Below are 21406 nucleotides of genomic sequence, written 5' to 3' on the forward strand. Positions count from 1 at the left end.
GTCCGGCCCGAACTGCCAGGCCAGGTCATCCCTGGACTGGAAACAAGCATCCTAGGACCGGTTTCGGGGTTTCACCCTTCTTCTGCCAGGATAGCTTGATTCCAGTGGCATGGAGAGCACGGGGCTCACGTCTGAGCATACCCGTCCCACTCGGGGTGACAAATGCAAAAAGAACTATTGATGGAAAGAATGCAGTACAATGTCATACATTCACCCCAGTACAGAGATCTGGGCCTAAATCTATCGTTTTTTTTCTCACCATGCCATACCAGTTTGGACACAGCCATATGCAAACCAGTCTTGACCCTGCGCACAATGGGAACAGTCCAGCACGAACTGCCAGGCCAGGTCATCCCTGGACTGGAAACAAGCATCGTAGGACCGGTTTCGGGGTTTCACCCCTCTTCAGCCAGGATAGCTTGATTCCAGTGGCATGGAGAGCACGGGACTCACGTCTGAGCATACCCATCCCACTCGGGGTGACAAATGCAAAAAGAACTATTGATGGACAGAATGCAGAACAATGTCATACATTCACCCCAGTACAGAGATCTGGGCCTAAATCCATCCTTTTTTTGCTCACCATGCCATTCCAGTTTGGACACAGCCATAGGCAAATCAGTCTTGACCCTGCGCACAATGGGAACAGTCCAGCCCGAACTGCCAGGCCAGGTCATCCCTGGACTGGAAACAAGCATCCTAGGACAGGTTTCGGGGTTTCAACCCTCTTCAGCCAGGATAGCTTGATTCCAGTGGCATGGAGAGCACGGAACTCACATATGAGCATACCCGTCAAACTCGGGGTGACAAATGCAAAAAGAACTATTGATGGACAGAATGCAGAACAATGTCATACATTCACCCCAGTACAGAGATCTGGACCTAAATCCATCGTTTTTTTGCTTACCATGCCATTCCAGTTTGGACACAGCCATATGCAAATCAGTCTTGACCCTGCACCCAATGGGAACAGTCCAGCCCGAACTGCCAGGCCAGGTCATCCCTGGACTGGAAACAAGCATCCTAGGACCGGTTTCGGGGTTTCACCCCTCTTCAGCCAGGATAGCTTGATTACAGTGGCGTGGAGAGCACGGGACTCACATCTGAGCATACCCGTTCCACTCGGCGTGACAAATGCAAAAATAACTATTCATGGACAGAATGTTGAACAATGTCATACATTCACCCCAGTACAGAGATCTGGGCCTAAATCCATCGTTTTTTTGCTCACCATGCCATTCCAGTTTGGACACAGCCATATGCAAATCAGTCTTGACCCTGCGCCCAATGGGAACAGTCCAGCCCGAACTGCCAGGCCAGGTCATCCCTGGACTGGTAACAAGCATCCTAGGACCGGTTTCGGGGTTTCACCCCTCTTCAGCCAGGATAGCTTGATTTCAATGGCATGGAGAGCACGGGACTCACGTCTGAGCATACCCGTCCCACTCGGGGTGACAAATGCAAAAATAACTCTTGATGGACAGAATGCAGAACAATGTTATACATTCACCCCAGTACAGAGATCTGGGCCTAAATCCATCGTTTTTTTGCTCACCATGCCATTCCAGTTTGGACACAGCCATTTGCAAATCAGTTTTGACCCTGCGCCCAACGGGAAAAGTCCAGCCCGAACTGCCAGGCCAGGTCATCCATGGACTGGAAACAAGCATCCTAGGACCGATTTCGGGGTTTCACCCCTCTTCAGCCAGGATAGCTTGATTCCAGTGGCATGGAGAGCACGGGACTCACGTCTGAGCATACCAGTCCCACTTGGGGTGACAAATGCAAAAAGAACTATTGATGGACAGAATGCAGAACAATGTCATACGTTCACCCCAGTACAGAGATCTGGGCCTAAATCCATAGTTTTTTTGCTCACCATGCCATTCCAGTTTGGACACAGCCATATGCAAATCAGTCTTGACCCTGCGCCCAATGGGAACAGTCCAGCCCAAACTGCCAGGTCAGGTCATCCCTGGACTGGAAACAAGCATCCTAGGACCGGTTTCGGGGTTTCACCCCTCTTCAGCCAGGATAGTTTGTTTCCAGTGACATGGAGATCACGGGACTCACGTCTGAGCATACCCGGCCCACTCGGGGTGACAAATGAAAAAAGAACTATTGATGGACAGAATGCAGAACAATGTCATACATTCACCCCACTACAGAGATCTGGGCCGAAATCCATCATTTTTTTTGCTCACCATGCCATTCCAGTTTGGACACAGCCATATGCAAATCAGTCTTGACCCTGCACCCAATGGGAACAGTCCAGCCCGATCTGCCAGGCCAGGTCATCCCTGGACAGGAAACAAGCATCCTAGGACCGGTTTCGGGGTTTCACTCCTCTTCAGGCAGGATAGCTTGATTCCAGTGCCAAGGAGAGCACGGGACTCACGTCCGAGCATACCTGTCCCATTCGGGGTGACAAATTCAAAAAGAACTATTGATGGACAGAATGCAGAACATGTAAATGTAAATGTAAATGTAAATGTCAAGGTACTTATAGAGCGCACTTTCACCAGACGGCCACCTTGCGGTGTCGCCTTTTGCGGTTTCCGGGCGCTGATACTCATACCGCTGTGGAACCCCTCCTGGCTTTCCCTGTGAAGTGTCCACTCCTGGGCACCCCCAGGGTGAAGCCAGGCATCCTTAGCGCTGTTGGGGCCGGTGTGGAGGCTAAGCAAGCTATTGCCCAGAGTTGCAGCGTGGGACCCGTGATTAGAATAGGCACCGAGGCGAGAATAGACAGGTCCGAGGAAATTGAGCCCGAGCCCCACCGAGGCGGCAATCGAACCCTGGTCCCTGGCCAGAACTCTGCTTCAGGGTCTGCCGCTCTAACCATTGAGCCACACTCCTCCACCAGAACAATGTCATACATTCACCCCAGTACAGAGATCTGGGCCTAAACCCATCGTTTTTTTGCTCCACATCCCATTCCAGTTTGGACACAGCCATATGTAAATCAGTCTTGACCCTGCGCCCAATGGGAACAGTCCAGCCCGAACTGCCAGGCCAGGTCATCCCTGGACTGGAAACAAGCATCCGATGACCGTTTTCGGGGTTTCACCCCTCTTCGGCCAGGATAGCTTGATTCCAGTGGCATGGAGAGCACGGGACTCACGTCTGAACATACCCGTCCCACTCGGGGTGACAAATGCAAAAAGAACTATTCATGGACAGAATGTAGAACAATGTCATACATTCACCCCAGTACAGAGATCTGGGCCGAAATCCATCGTTTTTTTGCTCACCATGCCATTCCAGTTTGGACACAGCCATATGCAAATCAGTCTTGACCCTGCACCCAATGGGAACAGTCCAGCCCGATCTGCCAGGCCAGGTCATCCCTGGACAGGAAACAAGCATCCTAGGACCGGTTTCGGGGTTTCACCCCTCTTCAGCCAGGATAGCTTGATTCAAGTGGCATGGAGAGAACGGGACTCACGTCTGAGCATACCCGTCCCACTCGGGATGACAAATGCAAAAAGAACTATTGATGGACAGAATGCAGAACAATGTCATACATTCACCCCACTACAGAGATCTGGGCCAAAAGCCATCCCTTTTTTGCTCACCATGCCATTCCAGTTTGGACACAGCCATATGCAAATCAGTCTTGACCCTGCGCCCAATGGGAACAGTCCAGCCGAACTGCCAGCCCAGGTCATCCCTGGACTGGAAACAAGCATCCTAGGACCGGTTTCGGGGTTTCACCCCTCTTCTGCCAGGATAGCTTGATTCCAGTGGCATGGAGAGCATGGGACTCATGTCTGAGCATACCCGTCCCACTCGGGGTGACAAATGCAAAAAGAACTATTGATGGACAGAATGCAGAACAATGTCATACATTCACCCCAGTACAGAGATCTGGGCCTAAACCCATTGTTTTTGTTGCTCACCATGCCATTCCAGTTTGAACACAGCCATATGCAAATCAGTCTTGACCCCGCGCCCAATGGAAACAGTCCAGCCCGAACTGCCAGGCCAGGTCATCCCTGGACTGGAAACAAGCATCCTAGGACCGGTTTCGGGGTTTCACCTCTCTTCAGCCAGGATAGCTTGATTCCAGTGGCATGGAGAGCATGGGACTCACGTCTGAGCATACCCGTCCCACTCGGGGTGACAAATGCAAAAAGAACTATTGATGGACAGAATGCAGAACAATGTCATACATTCACCCCAGTACAGAGATCTGGGCCTATATCCATTGTTTTTTTGCTCATCATGCAATTCCAGTTTGGACGCAGCCATATGCAAATCCGTCTTGACCCTGCGCCCAATGGGAACAGTCCAGCCTGAACTGCCAGGCCAGGTCATCCCTGGACTGGAAACAAGCATCCTAGGACCGGTTTCGGGGTTTCACCCCTCTTCTGCCAGGATAGCTTGATTGCAGTGGCATGGAGAGCACGGGACTCATGTCTGAGCATACCCGTCCCACTCGGGGTGACAAATGCAAAAAGAACTATTGATGGACAGAATGCAGAACAATGTCATACATTCACCCCAGTACAGAGATCTGGGCCTAAATCCATCCTTTTTTTGCTCACCATGCCATTCCAGTTTGGACACAGCCATATGCAAATCAGTCTTGACCCTGCGCCCAATGGGAACAGTCCAGCCCAAACTGCCAGGCCAGGTCATCCCTGGACTGGAAACAAGCATTCTAGGACCGATTTCGGGGTTTCACCCCACTTCAGCCAGGATAGCTTGATTCCAGTGGTATGGAGAGTACGGGACTCACGTCTGAGCATACCCGTCCCACTCGGGTGACAAAAGCAAAATGAACTATTGATGGACAGAGTGCAGAACAATGTCATACATTCACCCCAGTACAGAGGTCTGGGCCTAAATCTATTGTTTTTTTGCTCACCATGCAATTCCAGTTTGGACGCAGCCATGTGCAAATCCGTCTTGACCCTGCACCCAATGGGAACAGTCCAGCCCGAACTGCCAGGCCAGGTCATCCCTGGACTGGAAACAAGCATCCTAGGACCGGTTTCGGGGTTTCAACCCTCTTCAGCCAGGATAGTTTGTTTCCAGTGGCATGGAGATCACGGGACTCACGTCTGAGCATTCCCGTCCCACTCGGGGTGACAAATGCAAAAGGAACTATTGATGGACAGAATGTACAATAATGTCATACATTCACCCCAGTACAGAGATCTGGGCCTAAATCCATCCTTTTTTTGCTCACCATGCCATTCCAGTTTGGACACAGCCATATGCAAATCAGTCTTGACCCTGCGCCCAATGGGAACAGTCCAGCCCAAACTGCCAGGCCAGGTCATCCCTGGACTGGAAACAAGCATCCTAGGTCCGGTTTTGGGGTTTCACCCCTCTTCAGCCAGGATAGCTTAATTTCAGTGGCGTGGAGAGCACGGGACTCACGTCTGAGCATACCCGTCCCACTCGGGGTGACAAATGCAAAAAGAACTATTGATGGACAGAATGCAGAAAAATGTCATACATTCACCCCAGTACAGAGACCTAAGTATGCCAGGTATGCTCAGACGTGAGTCCTGGGCTCACTGTGCCACTGGAATCAAGCTATCCTGGCTGAAGAGGTGTGAAACCCGGAAACCGGTCCTAGGATGCTTGTTTTCGTTCCAGGGAGGACCTGGCTTGGCAGTTCGGGCTGGACTGTTCCCATGAGGCACATGGTCAAGACTGATTTGCATATGGCCAGGTCTAAACTGGGGTGGCATGGTGAGCAAAAGAATGATGGATTTAACCGTTATCTCTTGACTGGGGGTGAATGTTTTGATTTGTTCTGCATTCCGTCCATCAATTGTGTGTCTTTTGCTTTCTCGCCCTAAGGGCGCCAGGAATGCTCAGACGTGAGTCCTGGGCTCACTGTGCCACTGGAATCAAGCTATCCTGGCTGAAGAGGGGTGAAACCCCGAAACCGGTCCTAGGATGCTTGTTTCCAGTCCATGGAGGACCTGGCTTGGCAGTTCGGTCTGGACTGTTCCCATGAGGCACAGGGTCAAGACTGATTTGCATATGGCCAGGTCTAAACTGGTGTGGCATGGTGAGCAAAAGAATGATGGATTTAACCCAGATCTCTTGACTGGGGGTGAATATTTTGATTTGTTCTGCATTCCGTCCATCCATTGTGTGTCTTTTACATTGAAAAAAAAGGCATTTTCTTGCTTTACCATCCTGTGCCTCAGCTGGAATGTGGAATCAGTGTCTAGTTCAGACTGATGGCTGGATTGTTGTGCAGTCACTCTAGACAGGCACAGGCAGAGAGCTGAGGTGCACCCTGCATATCCTGATAGCCCTTCACCATGCTGATGGGCCTTCCTGAGATAGAGTGGTGCGAGGAGTTGTCACTGACACATGAATACAACTGTGTCAGGCTTCTCACAATGCTGTCTCTGCCCCCCTGTAGTGTGTCTGGATCCAAGACAGGATCTTGTGGACAAAAAAGAGCTTCCTTTGAAGTATGCCTACTTCATTGGCCAAAAAAGTGGATACGTTTTGGACCTATAACTTAAGACTGGTAGAATATGTCTGGATCAGGAGGAGACTCTGCCAAAAGGAAGAGCTGGGGTGCTGTCAGGAGTTCTGCCCCTTTGCTGTGTTGCTTTGCTGGATAGTACTGCAGTTGCTGCTTCTGTCTTGGAGAGAACAAAGACTGAACTTTGCTTTCGTATCCAGTAGATTCTCCAAGGGATTGTGTACGCTTGCCTCCTGCTAAGAGAAGTCTGTGGACCATCAAAGACTTCACCTGCACCATTCCTGAATTCTACGTCTTGGAGTTCTAACCTGCCAAGAAGTGCCATTTCCAGTTGCTGGCCCTTGAAGGTGGTTCTGCTGTTTCTGGACTTAAAAATCCATGCATCACCTTTCCAGTGCTGTTTTCCCAGCTGCAAGCTTGCTTTGCAGTTGAAAAAACAAACACTGAAAAATAGATACAGCTCCTATTCGTGGCCTAAAGAACCGATGCAGCCCGAGTCCCGAGCACCGAGTCTCCGATGTCCGAGACCCCCACTCCAACTTCGGCACAGGCCCTGCTGTGCAGCTGAAAAAATCACTGCATTATCTGTCTGTAGGAGTGGAAACCGAGGCAGCGCCTGTTTTGTCACCACATCAACCCACAGTGCCTGGAATTTCTCACGCATTGCACCTGTTTATCAAGTTTCCAGCGCATCACCTTGTTGAAAGGAGTCGCCTCTGGAAATGTACGCATTACTTCTCCTCGCAACCCAGAATCGAAGCAACAGAACTGATGTATCCATTCCCACAAGGACTAAAGAACCGTTGTATCACTGTGTTTTCTGGTGCTTTCTTCTTTTGCAGCTGTTTTTCTTCTTAGGTTTTGACCCATTAAAGGTACTTTGGGTTAAAATCACAGCATCCATCAAGTTCTATGGACAGAATTGTTTGAACCTTTTCAAGTGATATTTTGAGCAATGTATGTTGGATTTTGCTGTTTTGGTCTTGTTTGGTTTAGATAACGATTGATTATTTTTCTAAGCTGGTGTGGTGATTATTTGTAGTTTTTACACTGTGTTACTCTGTGTGTTATGTACAAATACATTACACAATGCCTCTGAAATTAGCCATACTACTCGTGCCAAGATACCAAGGTGGTGAGCAGGGGTTATCTTTGGTGTGTAGCTCTCTTACCATGACTAGAAGGAAGGCTCCCGACTTTGACAGGGAGCATACCGTTGTCATCTAGAGAACCCCATTTCTAACACTGGTGTTCAGTGGTAAGGATAGGACTTGTGTTTGTACTTTTGCATACAGTGAGTGGTGTACAATGCTGCATAGTGCAGACCATTACACAACCATGTACTACTTTTTGAATTTGTGACATTTGAAGCATCTACAAATCATGTTTCAGCTTGGTGAGCTAGCAGTTAAAGTTGCGGAGGTTGTATTTGAGATTGTGTGGTTAAACTCCTTCTCTGTGTCTCAACTGAAGCAGATCTGGAAGGATCTCAGTTGCCCTGTAAAAAGTTCCTTTAGGAAAGCGGAGCTGCAAAATGCACTGGGAGCCTTCTGGGCAGCAACAGAAGCTGGGGAGGCTGAGAATGAGGATATGGATCTGGAGGTACAGAGCCAGAAAGGGGATTTTGGAGCTCAGAATCTTCCTGTGGGAGCATTTTGAAGAGATGACAGCAGGGTGTCATCCAGAAGTCTGTCCCCATAGGAGCTGGAGGACAGCTGACAGGCCAGAGAGCCTGAGTGAGAGCTTTAGAAGCTCATGATGGAAAACAAAAGTTGGAGCTGGAGAGCAAAAAGTGTGAGATGGAGCAAAAGTAACAGGAGATGGAGAAGTCCCTTGTTATGGAGGACAATAATTTTCTTTTGGCTTATGAGTTGAGTTTGAAGAAGCTGGAAATCAAGACCAAGCAGGCGGATTCCAGTCCCAATGGTGGGAGCGTACTTCCAGTGTAGTCTGAGGTTAGGATGTACATCCCCAAAAAATTGGTAAAAGATTATAAGAGGGAGGATGACATACATACATATAGTTGGTTTTTGACAGATGAGTAAGCTCTATGCATGCACCAGATCCCTGATATATACTAAGGGTGGGTCTGTGGCAGCACTTTGAGTTAGAGGGGAGAGACACTTTGCTAGCCCTAGGCCCAGCCCCTAGTCTTACCTACCCTGCCTTGAAGGACGCCTTAATTACCATTTACCATAACCATTTACTCGAATGGCACAGTCCTGATGTAAGCTAATAATGATAATCTCGAGGCTTTCGACTCCCTCTTCCCCTCGCTAATAAAAGCCCCCTTGCACACTAATCGACCTGGCCCTACCCCTCCCTTGCCTCCGGTGAGCCTGTCTCACCTATTGAGGTGTCTGACCTTTCTCGCGTTCTCTGCGAGAACCTCCTCCCTTCCCCCGCAAGACACTTCCCGCAACTTTGCCCCTACAAATAACAATCCCAATCCCCCTGCCGGACGACCCTCCCACCCTCCCACCCTCGCCTCCCCTTCCACCCCAATCAGCCAATCAGGAATGAGCCATACTCTCAATCACAGACTCCCTATGACTCTACTCCTCCCTCAGGTGACACGACACAAGCCATTGCATCTCCTGCCCACGATCCCTTCCAGAGATAACTCAGGTTGCACCTCCACCAATAGTTACCACAATATGGACCCGTCCCCCACCTGTTTGGCCAACTCTGCCCAAGACACCCTCCCTCCCACCTCGGATAGCATGATGCATTGCCTGGCCCATCTTGAAACTCAGCTTGAAACCTTAATCCGGGGCCTGAACGGAATTTTAACTAACCTTGACATGGTCTGAAAGCCTATTCAACCTCCTCCCGGGTCCACCCCTGCGCCAAGCTCCACCCAACTCTGGCCTGCCAAGGTGCCGCCCCCTAGTGGGCTCCCTGCCCCCCTCACGTCCTGGCCATCGACCCCTAGGAGAACGGTTATTGAGAAATGCTTAGAGAGACCCAGAAGATCGAAAGCCGCATTGTCCTCACTGGAAGCGGCAGTCCTAGCCTCAACCTACGACTCTTCCCCCACTACCTCCCCTAAATCTAAGATCCAAGTGATTACTGGAGTCGAAAGAGACCACCCACCGCTGAAAGACCCAAGACCCCCAGCCCACCTCACTTCTCTACTTAGGGCGCCATCTACAAAGAATCAGAACAAGGAAGGCTCCCCCATCAACTGCATGCTCCTAAATTGCAGATCAGCCTCCAAACATGCAACCGAACTAGCGGAAGCCATCCTCTCCCATAATATAGACATAGCATTCATCATGGAGACATGGCTCAACAATCTCTCCTTCCCTAGCTTGGACATGCGTATGCCTCCAGGCTTCAAACTGATCAAAAAAGACAGAAAAGTTCAAATATGAGGAGGTATAGCATTCATAAACAAGAACAACATCTCTATTGCGGAAACTGACTCTTGCCTGTACAGCTCCTTTGAATGTCTCACAGCCAACATCAAGGCAAGTGACAACAGGCCAACACTTTGTCACCTCCTGTATCACCCCCCAGGCATCACCTCCGTATTCGGGGAACACCTCTCCGATCTGATTGCTCATTGCTCACTCGGAAACTCAAACAACATAATTCTTGGCGACCTCAACCTAAGGTGGAATGAAACAAATAACTCGCTAATTCAAACCCTGAACAACCTCCTACAAGATAACAATCTTACCCAACACTGCTCAGAAGAAACTCATCACAGAGGAGTAACCCTTGACGCAATTATTGCCCAAAGCGATGCAATTACTATCGACCACATCCTTCCCGTAGACTGGTTCGACCACCACATCATCTTATTCCACATCAACCAATCGGTCCCAACTCAACACCCCGCACAGGACCCCCCCAAATGGATTAAAAATACAGCTCAGATCCCTCGAGCTGAACTAGAAGAAAGGGTAAGCTCGCTCCTCCCCAACATCACTGATCATCTCCCCACAACCGAACTCACCTCTCGCTACAATTCAAATATGACGCTCATCCTGGATCAACTAGCTCCTCTGAAACAAAAAAAAAAAGGAGCATTCCATCCAGATCATGGTTTACCACTGGCATCAACGATGAAAGAAGACAAATCAGAGCCACAGAAAGACTCTGGAGGAACAACCCCTCCATCATGCGCCGCGATCAACTCCAAGCAGCCCGTAGGAAGTACAAAAAGCACATTAAGAACAAAAAAACATATTTTTTCTGCTCAGCACTAGACAACGCAAAAAACAGACCTAAAGAGCGCTTGAATATCATCAGGAAACAAACCTCCAAGCCAGTTGCCTCCCCAATTCAGGCATCCAAAGAACTGTGTGACAACTTTGCCATCTTTTTCAACGACAAAATCGCCAAGATCGAACTCTCACTAGTCACCAACCACATCCCCTCCACTGACAAACCAACGCTTGGAATCAAAGACAGCGCATCCAAGAACCCTCCAAAACACTGGACCTCCTTCAATCCCATTTAGGAAGCAGAGATAGTCAAACTAATCGCCAGTGCTAAGCCCTCATCACACGCCCTTGATCAGTAACCCCCTCAAATGACCAAGGACCAGAAACTCGGCCTAACCCCGTTCTGGTGCAAGATCATAAACAGCTCCTTGAGAGACGAACTCGTACCAGACTGCTTCAAAGTCGGACAAGTCACGCCACTGCTGAAAAAGCCCGGCCGAGACACAAAGGATCTGAATAACTTCAGACCTGTCTCAAACCTACCTCTTCTATCCAAAATCCAAGAAAGATGTGTACTTCCACAACTGACCCAACACTTGGACAACATCAACCTTCTAGATCCCCACCAATCGGGTTTCAGAAAAGGCTGCAGCACTGAAACTGCGATCCTTAACGTCATAGATGATATACATAAGTCACTTGACTCGGACCAATCTTGCCTTCTCATTCTCCTGGATCTATCGGCAGCATTCGATACAGTCGACCACAAACTTCTCATCAAGGTTCTACAAGAAAGGGCAGGTCTTGAAGAGACGGTCTTACACTGGTTCTCCTCCTTCCTCCACAACTGCTCACAAAGAATAAAAATCAAAAAATTTGAGTCCGACCTTCACCCTGTACACAGGGGTTTTCCATCAGGGTCAGTGCTTTCCCCTCAGCTTTTCAACATCTACATTGAACCCCTCACTACCCTACTCAAAACTCCAGCATCCCGTTCCACCTAGATGCTGATGACACACAGATCTATCTGGAAACCACCTCCATTGATGACATCCAGAGACTCAGCGCCACGATCAGAGAGGTACAACATTGGCTCTCAAGTAATCATCTAAAACTCAACCAAGAGAAAACGGAAATACTCCTCATCTCCAACAAAGAAGAGAACCCCCAAATTGCAAAATGTCTCAAAGCTATTGATGCTCTCAATTGTATCCTCGCCCTGCCAGACGCGGTAAAATCTCTAGGTATCACCCTAGACCCGAAACTGGACCTGAACAAACACATTAAAAGCTCTGCAAAAAGAGTCTTCCTTAACTTGAAGCTACTGCACAATAAAAAACCCTTCCTCCCGCCCAAGGACCTTCAACAAGCCACTCAAGCACTGCTGCTGTCCAGACTAGACTACGGGATTGCAGCCCTGGCTGCTACAGCAAAATTCAACCTCGCCCCCCTCAAAAAACCTGCAATGCAGCAGCCAGAATGGTCACCGGAACTAAGAAATTCGACCACATCTCGCCAAAACTCAGAGAACTAAAACGGTTCCCAATTGAAATGCGGGCCAGCTTCAGAACAGCCTGCCTCACGCACAAAGCCCTTCACATAGGCAAACCAGAATACCTGGCTTCCAAACTCAAAAAGGCCGGCCAGACCAGGAACCTCAGGAGCTCCAATACTCTGCTACTCATCCCACTGAAAACACGCAAACAAATAACCGCGGCCAGGTCATTTGCCGGTTTCGCGCCCAAAATCTGGAACTCCATTCCCCCCACATCAGAACGATCCCCTCTTTTGAAAAATTCAAAAGCCTGCTGAAAAGGCCTCTTCCTCGATTGCGCACTTGTGAACCGATAGGATCCAAGGAAGTGCCTTAGCCGGCACTCCACCTGACTTTAACTCTGTGTCATGTGACATTGACATCCACTACCACTTGGACCCCCTCCGAAACCCTACCCCTTCCCTCCGCCGCGAACAAGAAAACTTAGCGGCTACTCGTTCTGTGTGATCTGCACTCATCATGTTTCTTTTCGTTCAATATATATATATATATTTTTTTTACTCCCTTGTTTGAACTCTACTCGTCACGAATCACTATGTTCTACTATGATCTCTGCGCAGCTTGTTTGCATATAAGTCACTTGTTGTGAAGCGCTCTGATGCCCTCGGGTCCAGCTAGCGCTATATAAAGCGCCTAAAATAAAATAAAATAATAATCACTAGGTATGGTATGGTCAAACCCCGGAGTAGTACAAGAATATGTTTAGGTCTTACAAGAAATTTGATTCCCAAACTTTGCTTGAGTATGTTGGTCATTTTTTCAGAGCACTGGATGGGTGGGTGAAGGGCAGCCAAGTAACAAACTATCAGAGGGTACACAATTTGATTGCATGTGAGCACCTGTATAGTCTTAGTCTTCTAGAGCTGAGCCAGCAATTGATTAACAGCAAGTTGACTGACCCCAGAAAGCGTGCACAGGAGGCGGACAGCTGGATGAGCACATGTCCACAAGAGGTATGAGGGAGACTCCACCAAAAGGTGGGCAGCGTCCCCCAGCAGAAGAGTGAGGGGAGCAAGGGTAAGCAGAGGGAGTTCTCTAAAGGGCCCTAATGTAGTCCCCAGGGTAAGGATTTCCACCACCCTTGTGAAAGGAAACCATGTATTTCTACAGGGAAGCTTGCAAAGAGGGGTCCTCGGCAGTTCTATGCATGTGACCAAGAGGGCCACATGAAGAGGGACCCCAACTGTCCCATGCAGGCACAGCCACTCACTGGTGGGCAGTCACGGGGTTGGCCAGTATAGTGCTTGGGGATGAATTACTTCCAGGAGAAGGGTGGGAGCCAGGTAAGATAGCCCATGTTCCACTAGGGAACAGTGGGACAGTCCAGAGAACCCTTATGCCTAAGAATGCTAGGAAGTGCAGGCAGTGAATGACCATCAATGGACAGAGGATGGAGGCTCTGAGATACACAGGAGCCAGTGTGACTATGGTAAGGTGTCACTTGATGTCTGAAGAGCAGATGGTTCCCAATGTGTTTCACCAAATCGTTGCAGTGGACAACTCTGTGAGCCAGTAAAAAGTGGAGGGTAGCTGTGAGGCCATCCATGCCTGTTGATTGTCTGCTGGGTAATGACCTGGAGGATCCCCATTGGGGGGAGGTGGAATACTGGTCACATGTGGAGATGGTAGGGTTGCCTGAGTGGGTGTGCATGACCACTCGCTCCATAGCAGCCGGTAAGGGTTATCAGAAGGACCTTGAGCCTGTAAGAATGCCCCAGGCACTTGCAAGGAGGAGGGGCAGGGGGCACGGAAAAATCCACCCCAGAAGTGCCCATGGTCCTAGAGGAGGTTGACCCTGAGGGGGACACCCCAGAACCTACAGGAGAGCAAATGGCTGAACTGGGAGACTTCCCTGAGCACTGGGGAATGGACACCCTTGCAAGAAAAAGTACTGTAAGCTCTATTTAATAGCCCACGACTTGCAAATACGTGCAATCAAATATTGTGAAAATCTGATTTTGTGAGGTAATCAGAGTAATTTTTTTTTCCTGCCAACAAACTTTGTCTGAGATTTACAAATAAAACATGCAGTTCAGAGCAGCAAGTGAAGTTGCTGCACTTTGTTGCATGGCCAGAACTGCAAAAGCAAAACAGGTCATATCTACAATAAAGTGATGCTGTTCTGCTCTTTACCATTGGCAGCAAGAAGGAGGTCCCACCAGCAAGGAGCTCTGGAGGGAGCAGAGTTAATGCCCTTCCCTTGAGCGTCTGTGGCAGATGGTTGTAGACCAGGCAGCTGGCAAGTAATCTAGATCACACTGGATTTACTGGGAGAACGGTCTCCTGCATAGTGAGCCTAGGGTGGCTGAGACTGGGGCAGCCTGTGTGCTGGTGGTACCCCAGCACTTAAGAGCCTTCCTACTGAGACCTTTAAAAGGCTTGTCACCCACTTCTTTTAGCCGCAAATGCGCAAGAGTTCTAATACTCAATATAGTACTTGCCAGACTTGCCAGGCAAGTGGCAAGAGTGGAGGGAGATGTAAGGCTCCCCTTTAGCTTCTGCCCGTGATGAGCACGCCTTTTGAGCAGGCAGGAATCAACATTGTGTGGCTCTGTACCCCAAGACAACCAAGGGCAACAGGTTTATCCTGGTCTTGATGGACCATGCCATCCAGTACCCGGAGGTGGGCCGGGCACTGATGGGGTTTTTTTTCTGCGTGTGTTTCGCCAAGGAGGTGGTATCTGACCAGGGTACCAATTGAATGCCCGAGTACATGACTGCCATGTAGGAAGTGTGTGGGGTGAACTACAAATTCACCACAACTTACCAACACCCAGGTGACAGGTTGGTTGAAAAGTTTAACCCAACCCTGAAAGGCATGATTGAGGGTCTGTTAGTCTCTATGTGGCATATGTGGGATGTCCTCATGCCACCCTGTAAGGGGAAATCTTAGTCTGGTGAAGGAAGGTTAGGTGAAAGCTCCAAAAGATGCCCCCCCCAGGGTCTTACATCAAAACCACCACAAACCACACTTAGAGATGCCAAAATTAACTATGCTCTTCACCCGGTGCCACACTTGAATTGCGCTTCTGTGTGGACTACAGTGGGCTCAACACCATCACTAAGACCCACGTACACCCCATCCACAGAGCTGATGAGCTCATAGATTATCTGGAAGCTACCAAATTCTTCATTAGGTTTGACTTACCACCTGGGTATTGGCAGATTGCTTTGACCAATGGGGCCGAAGAGAGGTCAGCATTCTCAACACCGGAGGGGCACTTCGAGTTCCGGGTCATGCCCTTTGGATTGAACAATGTCCCTGCCACCTTTCAGATGGTGGTCAATCAGGTCCTGGCTGGGCTGGAGGATTCCATGCACTGCCTACCTGGATGAGTGCAAAGAAATTGATGAAATATAGAATTGAGGGTATTTCTAGTTGCAAAGTTTGAGGTAATCTGGTCAAAACGTTTTTCCTCAAATCATAACCATGAGAGATAAGGAGTATCCATTTTTAGACATTCGTGCTTTGTGTGTCAATGGGCCTTTGATATGTCTTACTGATGATAAATGCAGATATATGCATGGAGTTGATTTTTTCTGTGTAGAGAGAATGCAGTACAGACAATCAGGATGATTGCTTGGTTTCGAGTGAGGGGAAACTATTTTGGATCTGGTTACTGTCTCAATGGTAGGTCTAGGAACAAAAAACAGTCCTAATTAAAATCAGCCTCATATTGCATAAGACAGAATGGGATATAAGGGGTATCATGGTTGACCAAGTCACTCCATCATGCTCTGAAAGCTGCTTCCTAGTTCACAGTCACTGGAAAAATGACAGCGTGATAGACTGGGCACGGAGGTCCTCTCGAAATTTAACAGCATGACAAAAAATAATCATGTTTTGAAGTTTTGAAGGAATGTTTTAAGGAGCATACGATGTAAAAAACATCAATCATTCTCATTCAGATTTTTTGAGGGAATCAGTATTCAGATAGCACAGGAGTTGACTAGAAAGTTCAGCTACAATTTTCATAATTGTTCATGTACAAGACAGCTAACAATCAATATGTGTAATTTATTCTTGGTTAATTCCTTAATAGAATATTGTTAAGCACTTAGGGAATTTAGTGATTAGCAATTATGTTTACAGGTTTGGGCTGTTTCTGTGTTTTTTTCAGTGAGAATATTCGTTAATAATAATCCTCAGTGACGCTCACATTCAGTTTTTTCCTTATGTGAAATTCTAGTGGGAGCTTTCTTTGAATAATAAATAGTTCTTTAAAACTAAAAGAAGAAACATGATAAAGGTTTAGTAAAATAATTTTGTGATGCCAATCCACATTTGAGGTGTTTGGGACTTATTTAGCCAACAAGACAAGTGATCTGTTAGAAATGGGATTTCTGGTTGGCTAGGGCTTGCGCAAAGGCCAGGCAGAAACCACCACTCTAGTGAGGGCAAAGGAGTTACCCGCTGAAGATAACCCCTGCTCACCCCCTTGGTAGCTTGGCAAGAACAGTCAGGCTTATCCCAGTGCCAATGTGTAAAGTGTTTGCGCAACACACACACACAGCAGCAACACACTAGGCACACCACAAAAGAAACTGCACACAAGGTTATATCAAAAATAGCCTTTGTATTATCATAAACACATTAGAAATGTAATCACACATTTATACTGTGCTAACTGGCACTAGGTAAAATTCATAGGGGATTATATACAAGACCAGGCCAATCGGCCCATGGTCAGAACCATCAGAACAGGTAAGTAAATGCAAAACACAACCAGTAAGTACTGGTACCATAATGGCCTAAGCATTATCATATTAGCATTATACACCATCCTAAAATATCATAGCATGACATTAGGCAATAAATCACATTTGGCCCAAACCTCATTAGCATAAACACATTACGCACTAGGCCTCACCAACATAAACACAGTATGCACTAACCTCCTAAGCATAAATACATTACACATTAGGTATCACCACCATAAACACATTATGTCTGAATCACAATTAGGCCAGAACATTGAGCATAAATCACATTACACACAAATATCCTAAGCATAAACACAGTTTGCAATCACTGTAGGCATGAACATATTAGGCATCCATCACAGTAGGTATAAACCCCATTAGGCATCATGTTAGGCCTAAAACACTGTGGCACCCACCATGACCCCAGGCCAACTAACCTTCCACTAGGGCTTAAATGCCCTCTGTCCCAAATGTCAGGGCTCACAATTGTAGGGCCTCCCAGGTAGCCCTCTGGCTGCCTTGGCAGCAAAAACAATGTGCAGAATGCACTGCGGCATGGGGTGCGTCTCACCCCCTTTTCGTCAAGTATCCAAAGAAATCCGCCGCCGTTGCAGCTACCCGCACTCTCACGGTGCAGCTGTGAAAGCCAAACAAGCACTTGCACTACCACTACCAGTGCCTAGGGACCCCGTTCACTGTCTCCTCCTGGTGCCACTCACTTGGCACCAGCTGTGCTTTCCCAGCCCCACTCACCAGCTTGGGAGCTGAGCGAGGTAGACTGCAGCCAGTCGGGTCCTTTTGGTCTCCTGGGGGGGCACGTGAGGGTCTCCTCGCGCCTCCAGCAGCTCCCCTCCATGTAGGGTGAATTGGGACACATGCAAGGCTTCTCCCTTCTTTCACAGGGGGCCCCGCCCACAGCCAGGCTCCATCTTTCTCCTGTGCACATCCCAGCACGGGGTGGGCTCCCACCTGAGTCTTCTGGTTAGGTGCTTCCTGGACCACAGGCACAAGTCTGCCTGTCTTCCGGCCGGCGCTTCTCTTCCGGCCCTGCTTCCCCTCGGCCCCACCTACAACCAGGCAGACTGCCTGGCTTCCTGTTTTGCTGCTCGCAGCAGCAGTGGCTCACATTCTCCTCGGCGGTGTCATGCGGGGTGGGCACCCACCTTTGAAAGTCGGCATATAGCGGCGTAGGCTCCCGTTTAGAGAGCGCAAATACGCAGGGTGGACACCCACTCTTCCAAACATGATCCCAGATAGGGTGGGCACCCGCGTTCAAATTAAAGATAAAGGAGGGGTGAGCACCCGCCACAACACGCACATAAGCAGGGTGGGCACCCTTCCTAGAATTAAAGCATTTAAGCAGGATGGGCACCCGTTCCAAAGATGCAAAAATGCGGGGTGGGCTCCCGCTCCAATTGGCAGCAGGGCGGGGGAATCCCCACGTCGGGATTCCCTACCAATGCCGTTGCAGCCCAGTGCTGCAAGGTTAAGCCATAGATGCTCCTCTTCTCCCTGGCAATTTAAATATAGCGCTCACGAGGCGCTAGGGCAACAAAAAGTCCTTTGGTATCAAGGGGCATGGCAGGGCCCAGGGAGGCCAGCACACAGAGCCCTCCAGCACGGAGGCAAGCCCTCGTGGCGGTTCCTCCAGTGCACCCCAGCAGCAGCAAGCGCCCAGCAATTCCAGCACACCATATGGGGTCACAGCCCTTACATTTATATTACATTCCTCCTTTGTCTGCGCTGGCACAGGGGCTTGAGGGAACCATCCAAAACTGGTTCGGGGGAATTGGAGCACTCTACCAGGTACCTCTTTCCCTTTTGGCAGGTGGGGTTTGGTGATCAGACACACCACAAGGGGCGGAGCCAGCATTGCACAGGGCAGGCACAATCCTCTTCAGGGTCCAGGGACTTTTCCTCCCACTACTCCAAATGCAGATGCCCCATTCAGCCTAGTGCTGACTCACCCTGCCCATCCTGGAGCCACACACACCTCACCATCCCCTGTCACTCAACAGCCAGACATGTTGTCCACATCAGGCAGGCAGACACATAGTAAACAGAAATGATAACTTATAAAAGTGGCATTTCTAAAATAGTCATAATAAATCTGCGCACACCATTGCACAGCCTTTATTATTACTGTTTCAAACATACCAAACTTGACCATACTGCTCCTCTCATATCAGGAATTACCACTGAAACACTTATCATGGAATCCCCAATGCATTCCTATGGGAGGGCGGCCCCACAGTAGTGAGAAACCAAAATGGCTGTTTGTCACTACCAGGATATGTCACATACTTAAGGTACATGTCCTATCTTTTAACTACAATGCACCCTGCCCATAGGGCTAGCTAGGGACTACCTTAGGGGTGACTGACATGTAGTAAAAGGGGCGTCACTGACACGGCACACACTTTAGGTGCCACGTCACAGCGGCAGTAACAGTTCGACTCAGGCCCTGCAATGGCAGAGTCCTGGGATAGGTTTGAAAAGCTACTTTGGTGGGTGGCACAATCAGCACTGCAAACCCACCAGTAGCATTTAATTTACCAGCCCTGGGTATATGAGATACCACTTTACAAGGGACTGACCAGTAAACTAAATAGGCCAAACAGGTGTAAACCAATCTTCCCATATTTAACACAGAGAGCACATGCACTTTACACTGGACAGCACTGCTAAAGTGCCCAGAGCCCTAAAACCATCACCTTCATGTCAGAAAAAAGGCTAGGAGAAAGGCAAAAGGTTTAGGGATGACCCTGCAAAATGGGCCAAGTCCAACATGATCCATAGAACAAAATTAAAGAAATTTGTTGAAGAAGTTGTTTGAAGAATAGTGGTTTTTTTTGTATCTGTCAACCAGCCTCACACTGGAGGTTGCACTCTGACTTAGCTGACTTAGCTGTGATCTTGATCTCAGGGGAAAATTCATGAAGAGGTGAGTGGAGGATCATTTTGATTTGGTCTCAGTTGCAATGCCATAGAGGTATCCTGTACCAAAGTGGCCAAGATACATAATTTAGGGCCTTATTGCGATGTTGGGCAGACTAGCCACTGACCGCTATTGCGGCGGTCAGGAGACCGCCTGACAAGCAGTCAGTGGTCTGACCACCCAATTTCAATAGGACCACTTTGCTTGCAGTCAGAAATGTGCTATTTTACATTGCGGCTTGTGCTGTGGCCCAGGAAAAGGGCAGCAGTACAAGCCGCAGTGTAAAAGAGTATTTTGTGCACATCCATGCACCGTGTGCCAGGCACCTTATGGTACTTGGCAGATGGTGCCTGAATGAAACCGGTCCCAGGATGCTTGTTTTCAGTCTAGGAAGGACCTAGCCTGGCAGTTTGGTCTGGATTGTTCTCATGGGGCACAGGGTCAAGACTGATTTGCATATGGCTGGGTCCAAACTGTGGTGGAGCCACCAGGGCAAAAGAACGGTGGATTTAACCCAGATCTTTTGACTGGCGGAGAATGTTTGCATTATCAGCATTCCATTCATCATTTGTTTGCTGTAACACTTTTCGCCGTAAGTGGGATGGGTATGCCCAGACGTGGGTCCCTTGCTCACTGTGCCACTGGATTCAAGCTAGCCTGGCTGAAGAAGGGTGGCATACCCTGAAACCAGTCCCAGGATGCTGGTTTCCGGTCCAGGGAGGACCTGGCCTGGCAGTTCCGTCTGGACTGTTCCCATGGGGCACAGGGTCAAGACTGATTTGCATATGGCTGGGTCCAAAATGGGGTGGCGTAGTGGGCAAAAGAACGATGGATTTAGCCCAGATGTTTTGACTGGGGGATAATGTTTGCATTGTCAGCATTCCGTCCATTATTTGTTTGCTGTAACACATGAATGTGCATGGTGGCAATACCTGTGTCTCCGGGAACACTTTGCTGTGGCGCAAGGAGGCCCGGCTCGGGGCCCTGAGAGTCCATTTCCGACAGCCTTTTCCTTGCTGCTGGACTGGAATAAAAATTCTGTCGTACAGGAACATCATAATCCCCACGGAGGTGCCGGTGCAGCCACCGCCTCTGCGCATCCTAGATCCTGTCAGAGCTGGCGATCTTTCCCACTGACCTCTGCAGTCTGACCGCCTGCATTGTAATGCGGTAGTCAGACCGATGGCCTGTCTGTCGGGTGGACCACCATTGGCGGCCTGTCAGTGGCATTCCCCCTGACATTGTAATAAGGCCCATAACCATAAGGCCTTTTGAAGGGCATGCATCCCCCATGGGCCACTGTATATTGGGCCTGGGGGCACATGTAGTGCCCCATGCACATTCATGCACGGTGTGCCAGGCACCACATGGGTGTGCACAAAGTGCTCTTTTACACTGCGGCTTGTACTGCAGCCCTTTTCCTGGGCCGCTGCATAAGCTGTAATGCAATGTAAAGGAGCACATTTTAGATAGCCCGCGTGGTGGTCATATCGAAATTGGGCAGTCTAACCGCTGACTGCTTCTCGTCGGTCCAACCACCAACATCATATTAAGGCCCTAAGTCACAG

This window comes from Triturus cristatus, chromosome 4_1, assembly GCF_964204655.1.
Source record: "Triturus cristatus chromosome 4_1, aTriCri1.1, whole genome shotgun sequence".
NCBI lineage: Eukaryota > Metazoa > Chordata > Amphibia > Caudata > Salamandridae > Triturus > Triturus cristatus.